A 10,186-nucleotide genomic window follows, 5' to 3' on the forward strand; every position below is an offset into this window, starting at 1 on the left:
TTTAATTAATGGCAAAACATATATCCTATAAAATAAATGGTTGAAACAATTCACTATTCTTTTTGTCAGAAGTTAGATTCCTATCTTATTCCCTTCAGAAAAAAAATAAATTGCTTTTATATTAACAACTTCATATTAAGAAGAGAAATATAAAAGTTTTCAGTGAAAGAAAGGAATGCTTTTTGGAACTGAATGTAAAATATTCAAGTTACTGCCCAAGTAAGCCCTGTATTTATACAAAAATTACTGGTGTTGCTAAAAAATGAAGAAATGACCAACTGGGTTCGGTCCCTCCTGCCCAACACGAGACCGATGTATGTGATTGTGATGTTTACTGGACCCAGGTTCAAAAATACTTTTAATGGATGTTTTTCTAAAGAAAAAACTATGAAGGTCATGTGCTGTTTTTAAGTGTTTCCCACGTGTAAGATTCAGCTGTAATAATAGTAAATCAAAAGCAATAATGTTTTAAACAAGATAGGAATCTATTTCTCTCATGCCTATATGAACATAAATAGTTCAAGGTTTGTACAGAGGCTCGACTTTGTCAGATACTGAGATTACATTCCTCTGGTGACTCTACTATTCCCACTGAGTAGCTCCTCTTATGATCCACGTTCCGAGCACCTTATGCATTTGTCCATCTTAGTCAGAAGAAGAAATTGGAGGGAGGAAATCAGGTTGTGTCACTTTAAGAATATTTCCTGAAGAAAAACAAAATTAAAAAAAAACACTAATTCACATTTGCATCCCATTGGTCAGAATTCAATCACATCTTGCTGCAAGGAATTCTGGGACCTGAGGTTCTTCCTGAAATGTCGTATCTAGGCAATTTTAGTGCTGCATTATCAAGGTTGAAGGAGAGAAAATATACTAGGGAACCAACTGCCTTTTTGCATCTTTTACTCTTTCCTTCAGCAAAACTGGTTGACCACCATACACAGGCACTAGTGATGGATTCTAAGACATGCACTACACAGGTGTTTAGCCCCTTCTGCAGGAATCTTACAGTCCAGCAAACACAACAGCCAGGCAACTAAGCACATGTATCTTCTGCCCATCCCCACAGCCTATTCCAACCAGTTCGATGTGTAATGACATTGTGATAATTCAGTTCCCACACAGGAGCCACTATCTAGAACTCAGCATTACCTTAGGCACTCAGTCTTATCCTCCAATGTTAGAAGGCAAGAAAACTTCAGAGATCCTTTCCTTGTTGGTGGTTAAGGAAACTGAGGTCCCGAGAGACAGGGACTTACCCAAAGTCTCTCCTTACATCTCTTCATTGTCATGGACTCAGCTCTCTGTTTTCAATAACCACAGAGTCTGTCAGGACTATAAAATTCAAGAAGTAAAAGCTGAGCTTCCCTTAGGATTCCCCGGGTACCTGTGAGTCAGAGGGGGAAAACCCTTGGAAACAGCCACCAGCCAACATGGCTGCTTCAAGAATGTGCTCCTGGGGCATTTTAACTTCTCATCATCCAATGGCACAGAGCCCACCCAGATTTTTGAAATACCCTTCAAATGAGCCTCTGTGCCTGGAAAGAAACTAGTTAGTTGTACATACTAGATTTCATTCCCTATTCCAGCATTTATTAGCTGTGCATCCTTGAACACATTGCTGAATCCAGCTGCTTCCATTTTTTTATCTCTAACTTGGGGATGAGTACCCCTAAGGTATAGCATGAAAAGGATCAAGTGCACCTTTAGAACGTCACCCTACCTGAAAATGTTCATTCACTTAATTCATGCATCGCTGCCTCCGGGGAATCTTCCTCTGCACAAATCAGTTTGGATGAGTCAACCAATTTTAATCCTTCAAGGGTTCCCAGTCCCTGATGGGAGAAAAGTCCAAACTCCTTGGCATGATTTTTCATGTCTTTTCTTTTTTTCTTAAAGAGAGAGAGAGAGAGAGAGAGAGAGAGAGAGAGAGAGAGAGACTTCCCAGAAATTGAAGATAAAAACTAAAACATAAGTCTACTGACTTTTGTGCCAAGAACTTAGTAAAAGGCAGCGGTCATATAAGAGAGATTGACACAGGGCACCGGCATAGGAGGGGAGTCTGTTTGTCATACTAAAGATTTGCCTTCCCAACCATTCACTTCCAAGAACTGGAAGACTTCCTAAAACTCTGGTCATGTTTAAGTGACAGGTTTGTAGGTGACTTTGAATAAAGTTGTTATCAGTTTCCATCTTTTCCAGTTTTTTAACAGAAAAACATTTCTTCTTTGTCTCCTAAAATTAAAATAATCCTCATTATAATATGTACTGCTTGTAACTGAAGATCATCCCCAGGTGAAAAAAGTGATGAAGAGTGCATAGCTCCCATTTGTGATGACATTAGCTCCTAGGAGACTTAATGACAAGATAATGACCCTTGAGGCCATAAGCAGTTATACATCACATAGAGGATCATCTCCAGGCCATGCTGTTCCAAGGATGAGGTCACTTTTCTGACTCTGAAGCTGTGGCTACTTCTTGAGAAAGGACCTGCAATTGAAAGGCATTCTTCAGTTCCAGTGTGAGAAGCCAGGCTCCAGAGTGACACATGTCACTCAATTTCAGAACACAGTAAGCCAAAATTTTCTTTCTAGATCTCTAGTTCTTTTCCAGTTGTAGGATTTATTTCAGATTTGTCTCTGTATATTAAGGGTAGGGAAGAAAGGAACCTAGAAAAACCTTTTCTTTTAGTATGCAAATTACCAGACTGAGAGGAGACATGCCCAGGCCTGGTGAGGAGGCCCTTCGGCATCCCTGAGAGAGATGGGACTCTGATGCCAGAGACCGTGTGGGCTGTCGTGCTGTCTCCCTCGCCGGGGCGTGACTGTGTTTTGCACATGAGGAGGTCAGTAGCCTGAATGTGGTGACTGGAGAAGCAGGCTGTGGTCCTTATTAATGTTGTCCACCAAAAGATGCCATTTCCCCTCCCAGGAACACAGGGGAATTGCACTTCCCAGGCCTCCTTTGACAACCTTGGCAAGGAATGTGAGACCCTCGCCGCTTCTGAGACTGCAGCGCCTCCCCCCTCCCCACAGCACCGCACTGAGACCCACACGAGGAAAATCCAAAACTATAATAGCAGGTACCGAAAGTGAACCAAAAAATATAGAAATTTTTTTTAACATTTACCAGGAGGATTAAGGTCCAGGAAGAGTGAAGTCAACTTTTTAAAAAGAGGAGTCATGAAAGGGAATTCCCCTACTAGATAGGAGAGGCTATAAAGTCACAGTGCTAAAAAATGGAATTGGCACAAGAACAGAAAAATAGGCAAGTGAAACAGAAGAGAGAGAGAGAGAGAGAGAAAGAGAGAGATACATACATACATACATAGACAAATAGGAACTTGGTATATGAAAAAGTAGGACCACAGATCAATGGGAAAGGGATAGATTTTTTTTAATATATCTAATTTCATTTTTTAATATATTTGAATTTTTATTTTATTTGTTCTAATTAGTTGTACGTGACCATAGAATGCATTTATACGTTTTGATGGATCATACATAAATGGAATGCCACCTCCCACCACCCCAATCATACATATTGCTGGCTCACATGGGCCATGCAGTCATACATGTACATGGGGTCTTGCCCTCGGTGCATGTTGGGGCGTTTCTGGAAGCAGATGTATGTCTTTGCTCATTCCAGCTCCCTCCACAAATTTCTGCAATGGTTCCAGTTTCTACCCAGTAGACCCGAGTCCTGGGTTCGCTGACACTACTTCTCCTGGCTGCTAATCATTCAACTTAAAACAGATGGCGGCTTCCTGCTGTTTCTAATGACCAGATTGCCTCACCACCTCCTGGTTGGCTCATCAGGCCCTCCATCCTGTGTAACCAATTCCCTGCATTCCATCCCTTCTGTTGTAAACACTAGAAAAAGCAATCTCAGTATGCTGGATACATGTGACTTATATACTCAACATGTGGAAGGAAAACAATTCATCTGTATCCCTGGCCAACATCACATGTGAACTCTAGAATAACTTAAGATCTACATGTGAAGGCTAAAACTTGAATTAACAGAAGAAAAGGTGGAAAAAGTATCTTTTAAACCAAGGGGAGGGAAAACTTAAATTTCAAATGCTCAAGTCACTGAAAAATTGACAAACATAATTGTGACTAGGGGTATCTGTTTAATGAAAAAGATCATAGACAAAATTAGCAAATAGATGACTGGAAAAGATAGATTTGTAAGATCTAAAGCCATCAAGGGACATCTAATATTCCTTGATTTTAATACTTAAAACATATAAGAAAATCTTGCAAAACAGGAAGAAACAGACAGCTGTTCCAGCATAAATATGGCAACAGTTAGAAAACAGTCAATTTTGGAGAAGAGAGGCCCAAGAGCTAACAAGTTATGAAGAGATGTTTGAAATCATTAGCAATCAGAGAAATGCAAAATGACATGTGGGACTCAAGAAAAATTACAAACATTTGCACTAACTGAAATTATATAAACTGTGTGGGGAAAAAACTAGATTAGTAGGGATATAGGACTTTATGGCCACCATTTCCCAGTGGTGGACTAACGTGCTAGGCAGCTATCCTAGAGGCCAAACTGTCAATATTTAGTCCCATGACATATGCACATACCCAGCAATCTTTCTCCAGGGAATATAACACAATAAATCACAAAGGGACACTTCTGGTAATACCTATTGCTGTGTGTGTGTGTGTGTGTGTGTGTGTGTGTGTGTGTGTCTATGAGTTTTTTTAGAGCAACTGGGGGTGGGGAGATGAAAGTGGGTGGGGAAGGATGGAAAATCATTTTGATGTCCATCCCTGGGATAAGATTAGGTAAAAGTAGGTGGGTGCACACCTTAAAATAACATGAGATGTCAGGAGTTCAAAGAAATGGCTGCAATTATTCTCATAGCAACACAAATGGATCTTTAAAAAATCGCCCTTAAAAAAAAAAAAAGGAAAAGTCAGAATGAATTATATGTATGTAGCTTCAAGATAGACACATAAAAAAATAGCATGCCTTTTAACAGAACCCAGGCCAAGAAAAACAGGGCCGAAGCGCAACGGTGTCTCTTGGGCCGCCTCTCCTCCCACACTCCCCGGCGGAGTGACTGAGCGGCTCGCAGTTCCGCGAACTCAGCCTGCGGTCGCAGGGCTCCTGCCCCTCTGCCCGCTGCTCCTTCCCATCTGGGTTACTGAGAGCTGGGCGCACCGATCTCACGGCCTGTGCGCCCGTCACAGCATATAGGCTGCCATGTGGGGCAGAGTACGTGCTCAGTAAATCCCGGTGACATTAATCTCAGGCCGGACACCCTGACAGGCCTGTCCTGCATCTCCCCCACACACCCAATCCCCTCCCAAGTGTTTTGTGTAATAACTAAAAGCTGTTGAGTGCATCTTTAATTCTAGCATTAGGAAGCTAGAAGGAGGGCTTGACATGGACATTCTGGGGAGAAGAACAGGGGCGTGTTGACTTTTATTTAAATGTCCCTCTCACCGCCGTTTTCCATGAGAAACGTCCTCTTTCAGATCCTCCCAGTGTCCACTAGTCCAGAACTCGTCCCACTGTCTGCCTCCAGAGAGTACACTGCCAGTTCTAGTCCAGGAAACAGGAGAGACTGTCACTTGAGTCAGAACAGGAGAGATGTCACTTGAGCTAGACGTGCCTTTGCCCTTATTCAGATTTCCAGCAAATTCTCCTCTTTCTAGGCTCAACATCACCCTGTTCAGAAGCACCAGAGTCCAAACCCTTTCTGACTGCCGATCTTGCTCTCTTTTCGGTGTATAGATCAGTGATCTCAGGTCTTCTGAAGCCCATTGGAACAGCTGTCAGGCTCCTTCCTGGCTTTCAATATTCTTCCCAACCCTCCTCCCCTTCTTGTTCAGAGTATATGCCTCATGCTATGCTGAAGTTTCCACACTCTCACTTTATTGGCATTTAAGATGAGAACAGGGATAAAGGAGTGTGTCAAAATGTCATCTTTTACCAAAGACTGCTCACTTTCAGACATTTCAGATGCTTAAAAATATCTTCTCACTAAAGCGCCAGCAAAATCAGCCCTTTAGTAAGACCCACCTCCTATTCTTGTTTTGACACAACAGATCTTGAGACTCTAGAGAACACCTTGGTGTTCCTCTCATACTTTGATTTCTCTCTTGTCCAGGCTGAAGATAAGTTTCCCTCCTGTTTGCATTAAAGTTATTTCTTTGTGGGCAACAGAAACCACACCCAGCAAAGATTAAAAAAAAAAAAAAAAGAAGAAAGACAGGAAGTGGACAAGAAAGGTGGGCAGCAGAAGATGTCCGGGATAGCTCAGTTGCCTGTGCCTACATCAGGGGCTGTCAGTGTGCCCTTCCTGGACCAGCAGCATCAGCATTACCTGGGGACTTAGGAAAACGCAACTTGTCAAGCCCCATCCTAGACCCACAGGGCCAGGCACCCTGGGAGTGGGACCCAGGAATCTGGTCTAGCAAGAAGATTCTGAAGCACACTCCAGGTTGAGAGCAACTGCCTTAGAATCAACCATGGCCAAAGGAGCAAGGAGATAAAGGACAAACCTGGCCACTGGGCTGCAGTTAAGAGCTAGAGTCATGGCCAGCAGCTACGATTTACCCTCCAGGGGAAAGAGTGTCCCCAGGGAAGTGAACTTCAAATCCACCCAAGTTCAGAACGTCTCTGCTCTGTGTGTAGCATTCTCTTGGCTTTCCTTAGTCTCTCTGCATCCTGTGCATAAGTGTCTATTCCAGAAACCTGGTCCAGAGGCATAACATTCTCACCATTTGGTGTCCTCAGTGCTGCTCATAATTCCAGGCTTCGAAACAGCTTCGTGCCTGACGTGGGTAATGGCCACCCAAAGAACTTGGCTCTCAGAAGTTAATGTTTGAAGCTTTGTATTTTTCTTTACCATGTGGTGACCTGCCACAAGACACTACATCCCTCACCCTTGGGTGGATTTCACTCTAGCCTCAGGAAGCACAGAGGGAAATGCACCCCAAAGGAAAACCTCAGCATCGTTACTTGAGTTACTGTGATTCAGAAAAGTTTCCAAGAGGCTCAGCACAACAGTCAAAATGCCATAAATAATATCTGCTCCCTTTTTTCACAGGGGCATCTTCTCTCATCCCCTATCCAACTTGCTCACAGTGCCACCAAGACTCTACAGGACCAAAAAGCCAATATATTACAATCAAGGTAATCATTCCAATTTATGGGTCTATTCCATGCCCAGCCATGCACAAGGATTTTACAGGTACTATCTCAATTCACTGAAGATTTTCAACATTCCCAAATTGTATCCTCCTTTTAACTCTGAAGATGTTACAGCTTAGAGAGGTCAAACAGTTTGACCCAGACAATATGAGTAAAGCGGGATGAAGCTCATCGGTTTGTGACATCCATCTTTTTAACCATCAGCTACAACGGCTCCAAGAACACAAAGAGCTGTTTCAAATAAACAGCCTCTTAGACAGTATCAGCTCACTTCAAAAGCTGTTCAGAATTTTCTTCTGCCTAGAATATGTTCCTAATACCCCCAACACCCAGAAATCGTGTCTGCCTAACAAATCATACTATTTCCTGAGACCAGGCCCAGGGTTAACTCTTCCATAAAGCCTTCTCACCACTGCAAATCTGGATGAGTCATATGCTATTCTCTTTGGCTATTCCTCTCTCCCACAAGACTACAAGCTCTCAGAAAACAGAATTGGCTTGATCTCTTGCCTTGCGGGTACCCAGGACAGGACAAAACAGATAGGACATATTTAGTAGTTGTTTATTAAGTTGAAAGACAAATTAAAGGATGAATGGATGAAAGAAGGGTGAATTTCAAAGGCAAGTAGGAGCAGCCTACACATGACCCTAGTGCCCAGAGATGGCATGTTAATTCAGATAAAACCCAAATTATTAATCTGCCAACCACTGGCCCTAAGACCACTGTCTCTTATCCTTCCCATGTCTTTCGCATCTCGGCCAAGTTTTCAAGTTTCCTACCTTCCCTTCCTCCTCCCCTCTCTCTTCCCTTTAAGTACCTATAATATAGAACTGAAATCACACATGGATTTCTTGTTGTAATTTATGATTCAGTTATAAATAATGTTTCCTCATTCTTAATTTCAAAATCCAGTGGATGGAACATTTTTGCAATGTCTAAAAATAAGATCCAAAACATAAACACCCACAATTCTCTCCCTCGAATTAACAGCATACAGTAAATTGATTCTTTTTCTTCTATTTTGGTGAGTCAGTAACCGTCAAGAGGAAAAAATATACATCCAATGTTGTTCAATGGTTAGAATTAGCATGACTTTGGCTGTAGCGATGTGTGTGTGTGTGTGTGTGTGTGTGTGTGTAGATTGTCTTTTTACCTGCATCTCTAATAGTAGAACACCCCAGAGAGGTTAAGTAACTGTCCCAATATTACCCAGTATACAGAAGAAGGAGGTGGGATTCAGACACAGACTCCTGCTTCATTATCTCACATGAAATGGAAGAAGGAAGGAAGGAAACGCGCCTCACTGAAAGTAAAACCCCCGGATTCAGAAGCCCTTTTTCATGTGGAGCATCAGGGTTGTCGGACCCTGGTGCTGCAAAACCTGGGGTACGGCTCACTCTCTGACACTTCCTATGATTCAGCCCTGCCCTCCTACTCAGCTCTTTACGAAATGAAACCACACTTCAGAAAAGGAAACAATATCAGACTGATGATAACTTCTGTTTCGAATCAGATGATATAAAACAAATGTGAAAGGCAGTGCAATGACATAGATTTTTATCTCACCTTCTAGTCACAGAAATGTTGAGTCTGAAAAACTTTGAATTCCAAATTCCAGAAACCAAATCTTCTTTGCTGGCTTGGAGGTTTCTCTGGGTGTTTCACAACCTACGTGCCCACACCCCCACTCTCAGGGCATCTGCTTCCTCTTCCTCCCCCAGTCCGAGCCACGAACTCGATGGCATGCTGCCTGGAGAGGGGACCCAGGAGCCCGTCCCTGCGCAGCTCTAGATGCACTCGACCATGACTCTTGACTTGGCCTGCTCTGGCTGAGCTAGAGAGGAGGAAGCCAGGCAGGATGTAGCGAGCTGCGTTCTGAGAATTGCAACTTGCCCACAGCTTTCTCTGGCAGGGTAGAAAGTGCAAGAGAAGAAAGTGCAGCCTGCGCTTTGGGAAAGTCCTCAGAGCGAAAGCAGCAGGGGTCTCCAGGAGACCTCAGCCTGGGCCAAGGCCAAATCGGTCCAGCAAAGCTGCCCAGCCTGAGGTGCCAGCAGAGTCTGGCAAAATCAGCATTCTTCTCTCTTATCTCGGTAATTTTCTGCCACATTTTGCATCTTCTTTCTTAAGAAGTCATTTTCCTTGGGTAAATGCAAGCCAGTCCCAAGCCTCTGTTTTCTCCTGGGCTGCATCTTGACAAAGCTTGGCGTTGGTACACACTGTGGTTGAACATGGGCTGTATGCACCAGACAGAGATGACTTGAGGTGCTGAATCTGCTAGTTACCAGCAGCATGGCCTTGAGAAAGGAATCACCTTTCCTCATGTTATTCTGTCCTTTAACTGCTCTGTAAAACCAACTCTTTAAACTGCATTTTAATTTCCTACCAACTGCCTGCTAAACACATCTACTTAGATGTTCCTTTATTGACTCAAATGTAACAAAAAATGAATAGATAAAAGTCATTACCTACTCTTCCCCCTCCTCCCCCAAATCCTTTGCACTGTTTTTCCTCTCTACTAATGGAACGGCTGGTTGTTGAGAATCATCTCTAACTCCAAATTGGATTGGAACTTCCGGACCTGTAAGAAAAGAAGAGCTAGATTGCAGGAGCTGGTGAGGAGAAGCTGTTTGAAGAACACTTGGAGTCATGTACACCACAGAGAGAGACACAGGGGAAGCATGGCTTTGAAAATGACCATACCAAAGGACACCACGCACATTTCAGAACTCCAGGGATAAACAGATGATTCTAAGGGGCAGAGAGAGGGGGAGAAGAAGATCAAGATCAGATACAAATAGGATTCAAAATGGCAATCAGGCTTCCAGAAGAAATGCTAGAAGTTGGGAAAATAACTGGAGAAAGCCTCAGAAATTCTGAGGAAATCTTAATCTATACTACATTACTGAGCGAAAGCCATCAACAAACATAAGGGGAGCATATAGACATGTCCCGACATTTTACTTCCCATTCACAGCCTCTGTTTTAGGAAGTTTCTTGAGAACATCC

General features: G+C 43.0%; 1 long non-coding RNA gene across 2 annotated transcripts; it reads right to left on the reverse strand.

Annotated features, from left to right (window-relative positions):
• Window positions 1-219: 219 nt before the first annotated feature.
• LOC124964787 (uncharacterized) lies at window positions 220-8,991 on the reverse strand. Of its 2 annotated transcripts, none has more exons than XR_007105033.1 (4): window positions 8,747-8,991; window positions 1,724-2,490; window positions 1,153-1,304; window positions 220-704 (listed from the first exon to the last, which is right to left on the reverse strand). It is a non-coding gene; the product is annotated as an uncharacterized LOC124964787 (long non-coding RNA). The 2 variants fall into 2 exon arrangements; XR_007105032.1 differs by having other exon boundaries at window positions 1,153-1,387.
• Between the last annotated feature and the right edge of the window lie 1,195 nt (window positions 8,992-10,186).

This window comes from Sciurus carolinensis, chromosome 14 (genome assembly GCF_902686445.1).
Source record: "Sciurus carolinensis chromosome 14, mSciCar1.2, whole genome shotgun sequence".
NCBI classification, from domain to species: Eukaryota; Metazoa; Chordata; class Mammalia; order Rodentia; family Sciuridae; genus Sciurus; species Sciurus carolinensis.